Here is a 17,335-nt window from a genome sequence, read left to right as displayed (position 1 = left end):
TTACACTTGCTCATCTGAGGAATGAATTCGCTGTTGGTATCATTTGTGGGCTGGAGCTAGAGGCTTACAGTGATGTCTAACTGATGCATATTGGGATGTTTCAACTTATTACTGTACCCTGTGGACCTCATTTGGAAAGCAAAATACTCCAGAATGCTGCAATAGAGACTGAAAACAGCATATGGGGTAGGGAAGGGACACAAGAAACACTCCCTGACAGCAAGCTGCTCTCAGAACCACAAAGCAAAACTGTCAGGAAATTCCAGGCTGTGGCTCACTGCCAGGGGGGAGCTCACTGTCCATCCCCTCCGACTTCACACACAGGAGTTCATACAGCATTCACTGACAGCTCCCCAGCTGTGTCAGGCAAGCTAAAGGTGTAGGAGTAACAAATGAAAACAGGCTGCCAGCTTTAATGCACTAATTGGGGGTTATGATCTTCCTTTTTTTTAGGATGGACTTGAAGTCATGTATATGTTTGCATTTAAAACAGAAAAATACTGAGGAAGCTGTAACTGCACACAAACTTGCCACTGACAGAGCACAAACTTCCACACCCTCCCCAGCTTCCCCAGCAGTGCCAGCACTCCAGCCCTGGGCTGGTTGGGAATATCCATATTCCTCAGAATGCATTCAGAGTTCTTTTGTCCAAATGTGTACAAGCAGCAGGAGCTGCTGGAACAGGAGCTGTACTATACACAGTGATTTTAATCCAAGAATAGCAAAGAGGCAGGTTAGGGATTTACAAACAGAAAAACTAAGGCAGTGAGCATTTAACTAATTTGGATAAAAACTTGAAGCTGGATAGAGCAAGTGTCCAGATGGGAACTTAGATCTTCACTTGCACTTTGTAATAACATAATCTGGAAAGCCTTGGATGTTGCTTGCTTGTGATTTTTGCTGCACAGTGCAGTTGGTCTGAGCACAGGGACCAGCAGTAGCAAAGCCCCTCGTGGTGTGATCATGGTGTGACCCCTGGGCTGGAGCAGCACCTGCATCCTGCCTTTGCTTGTGAATTCTGACTGCAGTAAATGAGTAGGAGATGGACAGTGGTCTGAACAGTGGCTTTGGAGTTGGGATTGTCACCACAAACATTTTCCTGCTTGTGGCGAATAAGGTGAAGGAAAGAGGTGGGGATTCACAAGGAATGCAAACTTCCAGGTGAAGGGTGGTTTCCACCAAGCAGTGGGGCTTGACAGCACATTTGTCCCTCCTACTAACCTGGTGTGGGAATGAGGAGAGATTTTGTTAGGTAACACAAAACCACAAAGAGACTGAGAGGCAGAGCTTGCTCCAGACCTCCACACATTCTGCCATGGTGTTTCTGGGCAATCAGTTATTCTCAGCACACAGAGTGTCTGTTGCTGAGCACGGAGTCCAGGCACTGGGGAAACTTATGAAACAGCCATGCAGATTAGCTCTCTGTCATAATCTACTCAGTCCCACTGGAGGAAATCCTGTCTTTCCCTAGGAGGCCTTCACCGCCCCACTAGAAATCTTCTTATTCTCCAGCAGCCCCTGGGCAGGGCAGGGCAGGGCAGGGCAGGGCAGGGCAGGGGGGTTTTGCCTCACAGGGATGCCCTGCACCAGCCTCAGTCACTGAGTCCTCACCACCCAAAAAGTGGGTAGATAGATGCCAAGGTATTCTCCCTGTGTCCCCAGCATGGTGTCCCAGCATTGCCCAGCCTCAGGCACCAGCCCAGGAGCCCCAAGGCTGCAGTGAGCTGAGCCAGCCAGGTTTAGCAGCAGGACTCAGGACCAGCCCAGCGCCTCCCATGCCCTGGAAGGCACAGCTGTGTCCTGGCACAGCAGGGAGGTGCAGGATCATTCCTGACCACCTGCTCTGAATGACCCAGACTGCACCAAGGGGCTCTGGAGGGAGCCTGCAGCCAGTGCTCCTCAGATGGGAACATGGGATTTACAGCATGGGGCCAAGAGAGATAAGGAGCACAGCCATGGCAAAGGAAAGCAAAAGGCCTCAGCACCTTTCCCACCTTCAGCACCTTCCCACCTGGTAATTGTTTCTTATTTCCCTTTCTACTTTTGCTTTTAAAGGAGCTGGAGAAGTCACTTATTCTCTGTGCTGCTTTGCATGCCAGGTGCAGACTGCTGGGAGATCCCAACACCAAGCACTGAACCTTTCAGGTCCAGTGCCTTCCAGGCTATATCCAAAATGCCAGAGGCAACCCAGCAGACTGGAGCATGGCATGCATCCAGAACAGACCAACATCTCTCCCCTTTACACTCCAGGATCAGCTGGTAGGTCAGTGTGCCCTGAGCCAGATGCAGGATGTTGTGCCAACAGAGGGCAGGGATAGCAAAGTCTCCTGGCTTTTTGCATGCCTGTTCAGAGGCTGCAGACACAGGAGTACTGATGCTTGCAGCACCCTGCAGGTCAAGGGCAGCAAAACTGAGTCAGTGGAGGGATCTGCATGAACTTCCTGAAATAATGCTTGGGGGGGACATGGGGGACATGCCAGGAGTTCCCACTGCCACAAGAGTGTCCCTTTGGAGCACTGCAGCTCTGCAGTGCCTGCTGGGCTGAACAGTCCTTTTGGCTCATGTAATCTAGTTTAAATGCAACAAGCATCCTCCCCGTGCAGGTGTGAGCCACAAGCACCATCATTCCAGACACACGAGCCACTCAGAGCCACACTGCCTCTCTCTTAATGGAAAAGAGGCATCACAGCAGCAGCTACAGCATGGGCCATTAACTTACTGCCTGGCAGATTGATCCTAGACTTTAACATGCATTTAACTAGAGGTTTAGAGCAGAGGTATTGCAGTGCAGCTGTTGAAATGCACTTTTCCAGAAACAGCTTTAGTGCTGGTTGAACTCGGTGGCAAAGCTGCCTCTGGCTCCTGTGTGACCAGGGACTCACTTCTGTGTGTCCAGGCAAACACTGTCAGCTGAAATATTTGGTTGTTAACAAAACACATGAGGCAGTACTGTTTCATTAAGTGTTTCACCAGAAATAAGCAGAAAATTACTTAAATGTGGTTTATGTAAAACTTGCCCAGTGCAGAACTGAAGCTGTGCCCTTCTGAGGCAGCCCCACAGGTGCTGGTGACCCTTGTGCTTCAGGCACACTGAGATTCCTTGCTGGGCTCCATCCAGATCAAGTTGGCTTCACTCAGCACAGCACAGGCACATACCTGCCCATTACTGCCCAACCATCATCTCCCAGCTGCACTGTTGGGGTGTGCAGGAGGGACAGGAGGCCAAATTTCTATAGAATACCTGTCAGTTTAATTACAACTTGCTCAGCAGAGCCTTGCCCATTTCTACACCAGGTCAGTTGTAGCCCTCAGTTGGTAAGCTGGCCTTGCTAACTGGTATGTGTCCAGCAGCAGTGATTTTCTACCTAATATCAATGGAGATTTTAAATTGCCTTTAATTGGAGCTTCAAAGATCCCCCTCTTTCTCAGCAATTAGCTTCTGTACTGGGTTTGAGCTGAAGAGCTGCCCCCCACACTAGAAATACAACAAACTGGAAAAACTGTGCATTTTTTATTCTGCTTTAATTCTTAACTCCGTTGTTGACGTGCAAAGGCTGGTGAGGAGATGAAATGCATCCCATATGAGGGAAGCATAAGTGAAAAACCTCAGAAATGCTTTAAAGCCCATCCATGTCCCACCCCCATGCTTGCAGTTGGGTTTATTCTGCTTAAAACTGAAGTCTGATCCCTGCTAATGACACAGTTAATTATCTCAGAGCGAAGGAGCTGTGAGGTTCTGAGGAGCACTGGACCTTTCAGAGGCAGGGGAGCCTGTTGGGAAGCACTGCCAGATGACCTGATGGTCTCAGCACTGCAGGCTCCCCCCAGGACCAGCAGGTCAGCATTAGGAGGCAAAGGTCATCCCTGGGATTTCCTGTCAGCACAAGCTCTCAGTGAGGAAGGCAAAGAGCTTTTCCCCCTCACCTCATCTCCAGCCCTAGCGCTTCCCCCTCAGCACATGCCCAGCCTTGTGTGTCCCCCAGCTCTGCCATCCTCATTACATTTCCCACCCAGGCCTTATTCCACCTGCCCAGTTGTCTCAGGCTAAGGAGGACACTCACTCTCTTCACTTATTCTCACTCTCCTCCCATCCCTCTGCTCTCTATCCCATGGCCTCCTGCCCTCCTGCATTGCCCCCACACCAGCTCCAGGGCTGGCACGACATTCTTATCTATGCTTCTGATGGGGTGCTTCCAGCACCTCAAAAAATCCCTCCAGCCAAATTATTGAAGCCATTTAATACTACATCTGACTGGTACAGGCATTGAACTACTTAAAATAATTGCATTTCTCACCAGTTACAGATAGAACAGACCCTTTTTAATCATGTTTTAATCATTAAGATACAGCCTGATGTGCATTACAAGATTATTAACAGCCCCATAAGTGAAATAACAGATACAAGACCAAAACCTAAATCATAAGTGTTCTCAGATGCCTGTAGATTAATCATTTTATATCTCCATAGGAGCATTCATCAAGGCTTTCTGTTCTCACAGAGTCTTAAAGCCACAAGACAGCTCTGTTCCCAGTTGCAGCTCTGCCTTTCCTACAGGAGCAGAAGAAGGGAAGGAAGGCACTTGTTTGCCTCCAAATAGAAGCTAATGAAAAATATGGAACAGGATATAAAGTTGTGATTCCTCATTATTCTGTTTCACTCTGTGAAAAAAACATGCCCTGCTGTGTCTATCCTCTACAGCAATTATAGAATTAATACTGCTTTTAAAGTGTTTTTTTCTTCAGTGCCTTCTTGAAAGTACTCATCCACTCCTGATCTCATGGGCTCAAACTGTACTGCTTGTATTTTTGAAACTGATTGCAGACTCTCCTTATCCATTAAAAATAAGCAACACCATGAGCAAAACAAGAGCACAGGTGCTGCTGGAAAGTGCAATCACTGCTCAGAAACTGAGCTTGTGGTTACAGAGACAGAAACCCACAGCCTCCTTCCTGCAGCACAGGGGCCAATTTCCCTCCATTTGGGTGTAAAGAGATGCCCATACAGCAGTGCCTGAGCTCTGTGTGCCCCTATGGAATGCTGTAAGTGCTCAAGGAGCAGCACAGCTTGGTTTTAATTGCATAAGCACACAGCTTGTTCAAACTGCACTCAGGCTCACACTCCAGGATTTGAAGAGTTCTTCAGAGCAGTCACGGCGCCGGATGCATCAGCCTCCTTTGCATGCACACAAGGTGCTTGAAGGCTCCCATCCCTGCTCCTGGGGTACAAATCAGTGTTTCCTTTTATGCTGGTGACTCAAAAAGACCAGCAAATTGCTGGTGTCACAGTGGTCAGGGAAAGCAGGACAAAAAGTTTGAGCAGAAAGGCTCTACCAGGATTCGCTGTAAAGCATCGGATGCGTTTAATCCATCTCCTCTTTATCTTTACAATGCAGAGGCAGTACATTTCATCAGGGCACCAGGAAGCCACAGCACTGCTCCCAGCCCAGTATCTGCAGGAGGGACCATCATGTCACACACACAAACACCCATTCCAGCTGGGCATTTTTGGCTGTTTTGTTTGCACCTGACACGAGCACCCAGCCACGCTCATAAGTCAGTCAAAGCATCTGCAGCTTCCACAGGCAAACCCATCATGTGAGACAAATGGTTCACTTGTTCTCACCATGGTTAATGGCCATGAACCTGAAATTTCAGTTCATGCCAAGGAATACAATAATCATCAATAAATTCTGTCCACAAATAACCAGAGAAGTCCTGAGCCGTGCTACGGACCAAGGATGGGAAGAAGACATTTATGCCTCAGTTGTTTGTGATCACTCCAACACTCCCAAAATTGGCTCCCTCAGAATTATATTTAATGAGTTATTGCTGTAGCCTAACCCAGGGCAGCTCAGTGGCATGTCATTAGATGTGCAGTCTGACACTACAGACAGCTGCTCCCACCCAAAATCGCCCATTAGAGCTCGTGCACTTGTTCAGAGCTTGAGCACCAGGCCAAGAACAACCAGGTACTCAGGTCAGGCAATCAGAACCATCAATACCCTCTAGTCAGGCATGGAAAGGTTGCTTGTTCAGGGGAGGAAGTCAGCTGGGAGAAGGGAAAGCAAGTCCCTTGTCCCTGATCAGAAGCATCCCTTTTGTGGGACCATGGCCAAGCTATTGCTCCTTCAAGGACCTGGCCAAAATCCAGCCCTTAAAGAGCATTATCAATGGCATGTTGTTTGTTAGGTGTCCCGAGGAAGAAGGTATTACAGAAATATGGGCTGTCATTCATTATTGCTGCCAATTTTCTAGGACAGATGTCAGCATAACACAGCCAAGGCCTCGTGTTTCTGGTGCCAGCAGGAGCTCACAGCCCTGGAAAAGCAGGTCAGGCACCCCCATGCTTGGCACCAGCTGGGACAAGGCCACCATTGAGGGTGACCACAGACAAGAGCTCAAATCTGTGTAATTTTATACCTTTCCCAAAAGTGCTTTTTCTTCTCCACTCTTAACTGAAGGCCCTGACTGTGCTGTTCCCAGTGAGGTGACTTGGTGCCCACGTGGCTGCACCCTCATGTTTTCCCCCAAGCTGCTTCCCCATCAGGGGTGTCCACAGGAGCACTCAGGCTCAGTCTCATGCTGCAAACCATCTGGTACAGGCAGCATCAATCAGCTCCCCTCAGGCAAGGTCTGATTATTAACAGTGGAATTTTCCAAATATTGACTCATTTTAGCCTAAATAATCTCATTCTGTTGTTATTGCCTACAAAGCTGGCTCTGCTTCACCTTCCACAATACTTCAAAAGTACTGAGCTGCATCAAAGACATCTCACAAGTAACAGCACCAGAACCAGGTCAGTTTTAGAACAGTCCATCAGCTAAACTGAAATTCCCAGACCCCCATGTGCTCCTGTCAGGCAGTGACAGGCATAAATCAATACACTCATTTCTGCACTCTTTTTCCATGCCTGCATGCCTACAACAGGGAGGGAAGCACACACATTGAGCCTTATTGAACTTTAACATAGATTTACAGTGAACACAAAAAGTGGCATCTTGTTGCAATGTAATATACACATTTCACCCCAGAGGGGCGCAGCACTGGGAGTAAAGATATTTTAAGAAACAATGTACATATAAATAGGAACTACATCAGACTACTGTACACAGTACCTGGGAACACAAAGAACAATTTTCCACTTGCTTGCAGCTCCCCATTCTTTGGTCCAATACCTCTTAAAAAAAAAAATAAAAACAACAAAACCAAAAAACACAAAAACCTCAAAATTTCTTCAAAACATCTCACAAAGAAGCACCACAGAACAAAGCCCCAAGCCTCCCTCTCTCCTGGGTGAACTATTCCTCTGCTCTTCCTCAGCTTTGATCATGGGCACCTGGAACCCACAAGCACCGAGCTCATGCTGGGCTGATTGCTCTGAATTGCCATGGTTTCATTAACTTCAACAGATCCCTGATGATAATCAGTGTCAGCTGAGGATGCAGGAGCTGTGTCTGCTATTTGTTTATGAGCCCAGGCGGTGTTTGGAGAGAGTAGATAAAATAAAACGTTATTTTTCTTAAGCCTGAATTCAGGAGGGTGGTAGCTAAAGTTAACTTGCTTGCAAGCAGAAGGATTTGCTTTGTGATACATTGATTCTACCTCTGAAATTCAGAGGCTGAGCATCCATTTACTTAGAACAACTTCAAGGAACAGCAAGCAGGAGGTGGAAGGGGTTTTGGATGTTTTCCTGTTGCTAAGGAAACTTCCTCTGTGATGGCTCTGTACTCACCCCAGCTGGGTCGCTTGGGCTTTGCTTCTCTGAGTAAGGGGTGAGTCATGGCTGGAGAGTAAATGCACAAACTTCCTGAGGGATGCCTTTATCGTGTGCTTCCACTCACAAGTGAAAAAAAAACATTGTTAGCAGTGGTTCATAATAAAAAGCTCTAGAAAATCTATATTAACACATTCATTAGTAGTCACATGCTGTATATTACCAATTGTATCTAACCCTTCAAACACAAAGGAAAAATAAAACTATTTTCTCCACACACTTTAGCAGGTCCTGTCAGCATTAGGGTACATCATGTACCTGTCTTGATGTCACAACACTTTGAATAACACTGTTTTCTAGTTCCCCTCACATGATACAGCCAAAATCTCAATTACTCAACACCCAAATTTCTGAAACTACCAGTAATAGATTTTTGCATGTGAGGCCCTAATGGGAGGTTTGTTTGGTTTTACAGTAAAATAATTGCTGTGGCAATTTATCAGCCCCACAAACATAACATTGTTATGGCTTGGATAGCAAAGCTCACTGTAAACCTTTCCTAGGTGAGCTGTAGTGCCCCCTCTTAAGCTTGGGGTGTTTGGCCTTAGGATTTCAAATGATGTTCCAAATTTTCAGACATTCCAAAGCTTGGAAGGTGAGATGAGTTAATGCCCAAACCTACCTCTACCCTCAAGGCAGCACCTCCAAGTGAGACCTGATTCCATCTGGTGAACCTTGGCTCGGACAAGTGATAAATTTATCTGTTGCTGCCAGCTGTGGAACAGCAGAGAACTTGAGAATCCACACCATTCAGCCCCACAGGCCAGGGTGTTCTTTTTTTCTGGAGCTAGACAAAAATCCATCAGCCTCCTGGGGAAGAAGAGGGTGCAAGGGTTAATGGCTCAACAGTGCCACAAGCTGTTCTGCCTTCCATGATGGGGCTCTTGTGGGAGCACTGCTTCTGTTTTTGTTATTTTGATATTTTTGTGATTTTCTTCAGCCTATCTGCAAGGAAAGGTCTAATCTTATGTGTTATCAGCCACACAGTCTCAGATGAGACCATGTGGAAATGGTTTATGCTACACCCATGCAACACCCAGAACACTTTGGGTGTAAAGATTCAATGACAATTCCTCAAAGGCCCTTCCAAAGTGTAACCCAAAGCCTTCAAGTGAACATTTGACTTCTTCTCCACTGATTATATTTCTAATTATTTATAAAAAACACTGACTGATTTCTGAACCAAGACTTTCTGAAGATTTAACAGCTTGGCATTTGAGCATCAGTGACTTTGTTTTACTGAATTTTCCCATCCACTCCCTCAACTAGATGTCCCCTCCCAACACAGAGCTCCAGGGCCAGCCCTGTGTCATGAAGAGCCAACAGGCAGCATATGGTGACACTGGAAAAAGGCAGTAAATTTTCCCATGTTGTTTGGCCACTGACTGCAGTTGTACATGGCTCAGAGAGGAAATCTCAGAGCAAGCTCTTCTGCCCTCCTGTCAATGCCTGAATCATGCAGCAGCTCATGGGTTGCATCCAGGGCTGCCAGAAAATTGAACCCAAAACCAACCTAAACTCCTTTGCAAACTTCATGCCTCTATTCTCCAAAATGTGACTTGCTCCTAAGATAATTCCATTTGCTTCCAGATCGCCCTAAAAAAACCTTCACCTAGCTTTGACCTCAAATCCTTCTGTTCCAGTAAGGGCTGAGAGAAGATTGCTCTTTAGGACTCCAGCACTTGTTAATACTCCTAAAGAGATTACTCAAATCTCCTAAACAAATATCAGAATAGATTCTGGATTAAGCTTGGGTGCTAAAATGACCTTGCTGATAAAATCAGCATCATCAAACCTCACAGATTGAAGAGGGAAGCCTTGGATGTAATTTTGACTCAGTAGCTATTATCATGGTAAGTTATCAGACTGCTCTGCATCTCTCTCCCCCTATCTCTAATTCTCTTGCAATATTCCTTGGGAATTGGTATGAGAAGTGTCAGATCTTGCAGATCCTCATGGGAAAAACAATATACTGAGACAGTCACTGGGGCTATGCACCACCCACTCTTTTCTCTCACTAGCACTATTTGCTTTTCCCATTTTGGGTATTTGAGTTGTCTGGTTCATTTTGGTGTCAGCACGAGGCCGGTTTGTGGAGCATCCCAACTCCTGTATTGTTCAAAGTGCCATTGATCAGATGTGGATCCAGTTTTGTGCATTTGGTCAGGCATGTTGGTGTACCCTGGGGTCCAGCATGGACCATCTCCTTTGCCTGCCACCTCTGAGTGATTTCCCCTGTTTGCAGATAATGCCCAGAGTTATTTATGTCCTGTACCTGTGTGCAGTTTCCTTTGTGTCTCACCTGGGTTTCAGAAATAGTTAATCATGCAAAGACTGATGTGGATTTTGGCCTTGTAACAGATATTTTCTTAAGGACCAGGAGTGAGTTGGTGAAGTTTGTGTTAAGTATTTTTTTCATTGTGTTGTGGCCAGGAATGAATTCCAGAAATTTTCCTGGGGATCTGTGATGAGCATTTCACAAAAGAGAGGTCATTGCATCACTTTCAACCTACATCTCTTCTGTTGTTCTTTTACTGTTCTTCTATAACCCCCTGTGTAAAATCTCTAGTGTCTGTAATGGGAAAAAATTTAAATCCAATAAGAATTAACAGGCTATTTTAAAAATATATTCCTTAGAGGGCAAAGTCCATTACGACTGAAGCATTTACATTTATTTCCAAATCTCTTTACCCAATTTTCAGTTTATTTAGCCATTTGCTAATCCTAATTTTCCAGCACTGTGCTTACAATATCTAACTGAGTATCATTCATGTGGAAACACATTAAAATTCTGCAACAGACTGGAACTTACAGCCTCTGAACTCTTGTCACTTTGCTACTCAACTGTCAACCTGTAATGGTGGGTCTGACTCCCTCTCCCCACAATCATTTAGTCACCAACCCCTTCCTGAGCTCTCTGCTCCATTTCTCTGGCACTGTTGTCCATTATGGCAAAAGTCCCACCAAACTTCAAGGACACCTAATGCAGAAATACAACTTTTTCCAAAATATCTCTTCATATGCTATTGTTTGGGTTTTCTTTGGTCTTAAATAATTTAAGGTGTTTCAATGTTGACAGTGTGGTGTGTCGTGCGTAGAAATAGCAAATAAATGCACTGTGTCAAAATACTGTGAAGAGTGTGATAGTCAGAATGGTCAGAACTGAGAAGCTGTGTGCTGTACACCCTGACTCCCAAGTAAAAGGGTGAGTGATCTGGTTTTGTTCCACTGAGCAGGGCTGAGTTTGAGCAGGCAGATCCAAAGGCTCCGATCCCATCACATCCCCTCTGTTCACCCACTGCAGGTGGAGCTGGGACTCACTTCTGGCAAAGAACACCATGCAGGGGAGCATGCTGAACCCGGCCCTCTGGTCCCAGCTGGGCTCACAGGGATCAAAAGTGTCTGTAGAGACCCCAAGCTGAGGCTGAAAGTGCATCTCCAGATGAGGCAGCTGAGAGACACTTTGTACTCAGTGGTGCTGGCTCCCTTCCCTCCACAGCTGCCTCATTCTCTCTCTTCAGGGGGTTAGATTTCTGTGAGCCAATTTAAGGAGAAAAGCCTTTTTAATCCAGTGTCTTACAGACTCAGAGTATGTATATTTTTATATTGTGAATAAAATGTGAATATTAAGCTCTTTAGGCAGGGGCTTTGTCTTCCGAGATCTCTTCAAAGCCCTTAGCATGCTGCTGGTATTACAGGTGTAAATAATATGAATAATATAATACAGTTTGGATCCCAGAGATCATTGGGAATGGGCTCACAAAGTGTATCTCTGTGTTGAACAGAAAAGGCTCAGGAATGTGGAGGGCTTTCCCAGAAGTTAGTACTGAGCCTTGACCTGGAAGAACTTGTGGCCAAGAGCCTGCTTTGATTTAGGCTCCTCATAGTCCATGAGACTCTTCTTGCTTTGGTTCCACTAGTTAGAAAGGGACAGCCTGCCCAAGGAGCAAAAATAGAGTTTAATACTCCTTTGAGAAGTGGGCAAGAGCTGTTTAACCCTGCCAGATAACAGCATGGAGTAGCTCAAGGCAGAAAGGAAGAATGAATTCCCTAACCAGATGAAGGCAAAGAGGGGGGAAAGGACTTAAGAAAGTAAAATCTTTGTAGAAAAGAATATATTATTAACTGAAAAAGTAATTTAACAGAATAGTAATGTTCTCATACCACTGAGCAAATCTAATACCAGCTCTGTAAATTTAATAAAATCGCTGCAAAGGCAGAGAAGTTCAATCTGAAGTGCACTCTTCTGAGGCTGAGGCCAATGCTTATTGAGTACAATAGAAATACTTCATCAGCTTCAACACCAGCTGGATCAGGTGTCCACTGGATTTGGGTTGTCAGTGGCTGATACTGTCTCCACAGAGTAATCCACTCAAACTCGCCACGGCGATTACAGGAACATCTGATTTCCACAACAATACAAGCAAATTCTAAGTGGAATAATAACACCTTTTAGATTGGAAAAGACCTTTAGAATCATCAAGTCCAGCCACTAACCCAGCACTGCTGAGTCAACCACTAAACCATGTCCCTACATGACTCCTCTCCATCTCTTTGAAACCCTTCCAAGAGTGATTATTCAACCACTTCCATGGGCAGCTTGTTCCAGGGCCTGACCATCCTTTTGGTGAAGGAACTTTTAATAATGGCCAGTCTAAACCTCCCCTGGCACAATCTGTGGCCACTTCCTCTTGTCTTCTCACTTGCTGCTTGGGAGAAGAGACCAACCCTTGCAGTGGTGCAGCTGGAGAAAGATTGTCCTTCTGGGACGTCCCGGCTGGCTGTCCATCACCGCCAGCAGTATGGGGGCACTATCCCGATCTCCCTGGTTCGGGACAGCACCTAAGGGAAACGCTCTGTGCTGTGACAGCAGCAACATCTTGTCATAGGATGTGGCTTGTGGCTACAGACAGCAGAAAAAGAAGAGAGAGTTCTCCAGCTGAGCTGAATCCAGGTTTATCGGGTTCCAGGGGAACTAACAGCTGAAGAGGAAGAGGGGGAGATTGCAACAGCTTATAAGGAGAGAGGGACACAGGGGAGGAGGCAGTCCTTGGACGAATAGAGTTTCAGAGGGGAGTGGGATACAAAAGATTGACTTAGGGAGAACACCAATGGGGATAACTTGAGGGTGGGGCCCCAGCCCCTGAGCCAATCACTCGACACTCTAGCTGGAAGTTTCTAGAGAGTTCTAGAGAGAAGGGTGGGAGCGCCGAGTGACGGACAGGGCACTGGGGAGGGATTTGAGAAAGGGTACATTGATCTCCAAGGCAACTGGGGAGGAGTTGGGATAACTGGCAGCATAAAGGAGGGAAGGGAGAACCAGGGCAGAACCATTGCATGATAAGGGGGAACAGAACAGTCCAACTTACACAGACACAACACAACAACCCCTCACCTTGCTAAAACCTCCTTTGAGCGGAATATAAAAAGCAATAAATGCCCCCCGCACACGCATCCTTCAGCCTCCTTTTCTTCTGGCTAAACACCCCCAGCTCCCTCAGCTGCTCATGCTCCAGGTCCTTTCCAAGCTCCCTTGCCCTTCTCTGGACATGCTCTAGCCCCTCAGTGTTTTCCTTGTAGTGCAGGACCCAAAACTGGACACAGCTCTCAACGTGTGGCCTCACCAGTGCTGACTATGGGGGACAATCTCTCCCCTGCTCCTGCTGGCCACACTATGCACAAAGTGAGATGCCACTGGCTTTCTTGGCCACCTCTGACTCCTGTTTGGCCAGCTGTTGACCTGTGTGCCCAGGTCCTTTTCTGCCAGGCATCTTTCCATGCCATAATCCATGTGGAATCCAGCAGGCTGCAATGTACATGGAAAACTCCGGCCACTCACCGATTTTTCATTCAGCTATCTTGGTTTATCACTTTTTGCAGGACTCAGCAATGTCTCTTGGTTGAGTGTTCCATTAACTTTTTCACCTCTTATGTCTTAAAAAAGACCAGAAGTAATCTTAATCCCCCTTATCTTGCTGCACTATTATCTTGCTGCATTCCTGGTGCCTTCCCACAGAGGCTTTGTGGAGCTGTGTTTTTCAACTTTGCCCAAAATTGGCTTGGAGGGAGACAGTGCAAAGACTTACTTGAACAAACTAGAAATAGAAATTAAAGTCTTAGTTTGTTCCTGATGTTAATTCAGATCAGATTTGAGTGGGGTTTGTTTTACTGCATTTTAAGAAAAAGGAGCATTTTTTTTTGAGGTAGGAGATTGATTCCTGGGAGATCCTCTCTATAGATTAGTCCCTTGGGTGATCCACACACTTGGGCCTGCTGGGACCAGCAATTAACCCAAACCTGTCAACTCTGGAAAGGATGTCACCATGACATCAGTGATGTTCTTTCCCCTGATGAACTCAGGGTGACTGTAATGAAAAAAGGGGGTGTAAAACTGGAAATTGTTTAAATAAAAATGACCAGGAAGAACAGGTAGAAAATCTACTTCCTTTAGCATGGGATTGAAGTAATTTTGTGGATCATACATCTGTAATAGCTTGCTGTATTAGTAAGTGCAGCACAGAATCTTTCAAGTTCAAAGCAAGTCTCTCAGTTTATTGCTTCAGAAAGTGCAGCCCAAAAGCTACTGATCTATTTGGAGAGATAAGCACCCCACAGAGTTATCACAATCAATGCAAACACTCAGGCAAAGATTCTATGCAAATAATAAATAAGGACAGACTTAGGAAATAGAAATGTAAGACTTAAAACTAATTGAAATGCTGACTCAAAGAATAGACCTTTATGTGTATTTCTTCAAACTAATTTCCAAGAAAGGGAAAAAGAATGCAAAAGTGGTAATTTCAAGGTGGTAGCCAAGAGAAAAGCAGCATCTAGAGCAAAGGAGATGGACAAGGGCTAGGAAGTGGTGAAAGCAACACTGGATTTTTTTTTTCAATTATTTTAATATATATGCACTTAAAATGACTTTGTACAAAACAAGGTCTAATTTTGTGCCCACATTCTTTTTTAAGTTCAAGAGAAGTTTTGACATGAAACTTGTTTCTGTTTTGCTGAGACATTTTCATCTGCTTTGATTGTCTCTGAATCTGCCAGGGAATGGGATGGGATGGGATGGGATGGGATGGGATGGGATGGGATGGGATGGGATGGGATGGGATGGGATGGGATGGGATGGGATGGGATGGGATGGGATGGGATGGGATGGGATGGGATGAGTGTCCTGGTTCAGGGCAAATCATCATCCAAGCAGCTGCCATCTCTGCAGAGGTGGCAGGGCAGGCACTCTGCTGGTACAAACTGTGAGGGTGGCAGAGGTGCCTGATGGACACTGACCCCGGGCAGAAACAGCCAGGAGAACAAATCCCTGTGATGGTGAGACAGAACAGAGTGGGGAGAGGCAGCAAACACCAGGAAAATGGGAAAAAAGAGGAAGATCAGGGGTGACCTCAGGTTGCCACACACAGTATGCAAAAGAAACAGGGAAAATTGCACTCTCTTTGACAGAGAACATAATTAAATTGTGGAGCTTCACGGCAAAAGACCCCGTGAAAGCAACAACAGGAGATGACTTGGGGACAAAGACCAGCTCTGAAACGTGCCAAGCACAAATACCAGAAGAGTCTGAGAGGTCCCACAGGCTGCTCACAGCTTGGTGCAGGTCCATCCACACCTGCTGCTCCTCACACCCATCCCCAAGCACCCATCAGCAGGTGCTCAGCACTGAATGTGCTGGACCTGAGCTTCCCCCGGCTCCAGGTGGAAGGGGCAGAGGGCAGGCCACAGGATGATGTAATTCAGCTCCACTGAAATCACACCAGACAGTCCTGGAGCATGGGAAACACCACTGGACATACATGGTCCAAAGGAACTTAGGGAAAGAAAGACAGAGAGAGGGTCAAAATTAAAAAAAAAATTTGATAAAAAAACAAGTAATTGTCAAAATATCAATCAGAAGGCAAGATTTGGCAAGATCTGCACTTGTTTAACCTTCAGCTTGAGATCAGGTCTCAATCTTTCTATTCTTGGTAACAGCTGATGAACGCAGTGAAACAAGGTATTAATAAACATCTGCCCAGATCCTAGATTAATATGGAGAAGAATTAATGGAGGTCTTAGCACATTCATATTTTCTAATTATGGCAGATGACTTTATTTATAGAAATAATAGAGAGAATGGAAATTGTCACTGACACCATGTCAATATACGTAACCAAATCCAATCATTTAATTGCATTTGGCCACGGAGTCACATCAATGAAAGGCCCTCCTTAGAGCAGTTCAGTGGTCACTACATACTTTATGTTAGAAAGCTATTAGGATTCATTCTATTTTCAATGAATCATGAGGAAAACAAGTCCTCTTGGCTGTGCCTATTCCTGTGTATCTTTGCTTTGGTGACAAAGCGAGAGGGGAAGGCCACTGCTCCTTGTACAGCTGTCTGATTTTCATGCTCATTTCTGGACACACTTTGCTTCCAGAGCATCCAGAATAATGGAACAGTACCCAAACTCTGTTTCAGATGTCACTGGCCATGGCTGAGCCAGCTCCTGCAGCAGCTCTGGTTCATGCAGTGCCCCCCTCTCTGCTACGATAAAGAATCACCAGTGCTTCTGTGGGAACAATAACACACTACACCACTGAGATAAATAAAGCATCATGTTAAACCTTGATATGTTTACACCTCCTAAGAGAGGGGAGAGAGGCCTATAAAACTCCCACTAAAGGAGCCAGGGCTGTTCACTTCATTTGCAGCTTGATAGGTGAGCCCTGCAGCCTGTTTTTATTGGTCTTAGAGAGCAGTTGGGGTTTAAGAAGGTTTTGGGCTGAGTGTGGCTGTTCCTTGAGGGTTTAAAGTACATTTCATAATGTTCAATTTACACAGGTAGCCAGGGAAGTTTGGATCATTTGTCCCAGGAGCAGGGAAAAGTAAAACAAGGCTACAATTATGGTCCCAGATGGTTTGTCACACCCAAAGCATTGCTAGTGATTTTGCTCCTTACACATTGAAGGAGATCTGGAGGGATGCTGAAAAGCTGAGAAAGTCCTCTAGTTCTCTCCTGTTCTTCCAAAATGTGTTTCCTAATCTGGTCTGGTCTTCTGAAGCTATCAGTCTGAATTAATGAAAACAGAGCAAGGGAATGGTATAATTTCTATTAATTATAGAGGCAGGTTTGTGCAATAAACAGAATTCATATCCCTACAGTGCTGCCTAAGTACCTATAATTCAGCTGCCCTGCTCACAAGTGCAGCATCTTCTTCACGTTGTTTTACAAATTAGCAAACCTGGAGCCAGCAGCTGTGTACAGTGGGATGACATTTAGTTTAACTGCAGGGAATCTGAGCTGCTCAGATCCACGGGTGGTCTTCCAAGTGCTGCTTTCTGCTGGGATTGAGTTGCATCTCCCAAATTAATTGCTCCTAGATCAGCTTAATGTTTTCCATAGAAGTGAAAATGCAGACACTTAGGGAATAGTATCAGTAACTTATTGCAACTGCTGATACTCTTCTATGTGCTGCCAAGGTAACACTTGGGGGATGCCCTTTCAAAGATGAGCAGAAAGGGGGGTCAGGGCACTGCTGGAGCCAGCCTGACCTTCCAG

General features: G+C 45.7%; 1 protein-coding gene across 3 annotated transcripts in view; it reads left to right on the top strand.

Annotated features, from left to right (window-relative positions):
• KCNMB2 (potassium calcium-activated channel subfamily M regulatory beta subunit 2) overlaps nucleotides 1-17,335 on the top strand; it is a 95,640-nt gene that overhangs the window by 46,067 nt on the left and 32,238 nt on the right. The gene's annotated exons all lie outside the window — the stretch shown is intronic.

This window comes from Agelaius phoeniceus, chromosome 10 (assembly GCF_051311805.1).
Source record: "Agelaius phoeniceus isolate bAgePho1 chromosome 10, bAgePho1.hap1, whole genome shotgun sequence".
Taxonomy (NCBI): Eukaryota; Metazoa; Chordata; class Aves; order Passeriformes; family Icteridae; genus Agelaius; species Agelaius phoeniceus.
This window is presented reverse-complemented; position numbering and strand designations above follow the sequence as displayed.